A 1,851-nucleotide genomic window follows, 5' to 3' on the forward strand; every position below is an offset into this window, starting at 1 on the left:
AATAAACAGAATATTCTAAAATAGTTTTATGACTGTGGACAAGGCAGTTTTAGGTATCTCAATTTTAGATGTCTATGATTTTTCTCTTTCTTTGTTTCCATATATATTTCATTATTTCTATACATTTGTCCACAATCATTTTTCTTCTGAAATTCTTGAGTATTTGTAAAAAGATAGGTCATTTCTATTTTTCTTTTTCCTGTCTATCTCTGTCCTTCATTCCAAATATAACACACTGAATAATAGATAAATCAAAAAGCTCAGATGTTTCTTGTACTAATATTAGCAAGTTCCAATGCAAATCTGATATGCAATCAGTTATGTCTAAGTACCAGGTGAGTCATTTACTTGAATCTGTTTTAGGGATTTACAAAACATTTTGGAATATTCTGAAACCACAGCTACTAGAGGAAATAAATTATTATATGGTATTTTATTTGAAACTTTCTTTGTAAAGCAAAATATCTAAATTCCATGTTTTAGTTATGCTATTCTAGTCTATGGCCATGCTACTCTGAACAAGCCCAATCCCATCTGATCTCAGAAGCTAAGCAGGGCCGGGCCTGGTTAGTACTTGGATGGGAAACCACCTAGGAAGACCAGGTGCTGTAGGCGTAAAAAATAAAAAAAATAAGGGACCGTAAGCTGACAAGGTCCTTGCAATCTGCGAGGTCAACCAAGGGTTGCCTCGCCTAAAAAAAATAGTTATGCTTTTCTACATCGTAGATTCTGCATCGTGAGTGACAAAGGGACACGATATTTGTGGAGACATTTGAACTCTTGAGTTCTACAGACCTGAGTTTCAATTTATCCTCTACTAACTAGCTTTTTCAAATTGAGTCTTAGTTTTCTCAGATACAAATGGGATAAGGGTGTGTATTACATCAAATAGTTGCCATATTAATGAAATAGGGTAATTGTTAAGTACATAGATTTGCACTACCAAATGTTTATTATAATAATCAAATGACATCTTTAATGTGATTCAATAATAAGGATATGTTCAGTTCATAATATACATAAGTCAATTAAATTAGAAACAGGATTTATCTTTCACTAGAAAATTATATATTTTTCCTTAAAGTTTTCATATCAGAAGTGTATGCTTATATAAAAATAAACAAACGTATTTTCTATTTGTGGTATTTTAATATTTAGCAGAAATTCAATTAAATTTGAAACAGGCTTATTTTGTTAATTACAATTTTTAGGAAAAAGGAGTTTAAGACCCAACGCAATTTTAATATATTTAAAGAGAGTTGATTCTAGTGGAATGTAAAGTGTTTGCCAATGCCTACTGCCAAGATGATAAGACATCTAATTTTGCAAGGCTTAGTTTCCTAGGATAAATATTTGGGGTATCTGTCTTGAAGATAAAATATTTTTTTTCTACTTTAATTTTAAAACTACATTAGATGTGTTCAATAAGCATCTGAGAAAATTTCTTTTGGTACACAAAGGGAAATCCATCAATTAGTGTGTCTTATTTGCAGTAAATGAAAGTGGAATAAAGTCCTAATTACTGTATATTGTACAAAAGCCGTCAAACCACAGCTGCATCCTACCAATGATTCATTTACAAAAAATCTCTAAGTAACCAAATCTGTTCTTGCCCATATTTTAAAACCTTCATTTGCCTTCATGCACAACATATGCCTCTCTTTGACTGGTAAACATAGTTAGAGATTACTATACGTTAAATCATCATTAGAGCCACCAGATATATCTATGGAGTGCTTATCTGTAAAATTTCATATGATACCATATATAATAAAATAAAATGTCACTTTACCAAATATTAACTCTATTTCAAATAATTATAGTTCTTCACATTCAGTATCTCACTTATTC

The 1,851-nt window shown here is 30.7% G+C and overlaps 1 pseudogene; it reads left to right on the forward strand.

Moving 5' to 3' along the window:
* The first annotated feature begins 496 nt into the window (after positions 1–496).
* On the forward strand, positions 497–615 carry LOC120595738 (uncharacterized; annotated as a pseudogene).
* The last annotated feature ends 1,236 nt before the right edge of the window (positions 616–1,851 follow it).

This window comes from Pteropus medius, unplaced genomic scaffold (genome assembly GCF_902729225.1).
Source record: "Pteropus medius unplaced genomic scaffold, Ma_sr-lr_union100, whole genome shotgun sequence".
Lineage (NCBI taxonomy): Eukaryota > Metazoa > Chordata > Mammalia > Chiroptera > Pteropodidae > Pteropus > Pteropus medius.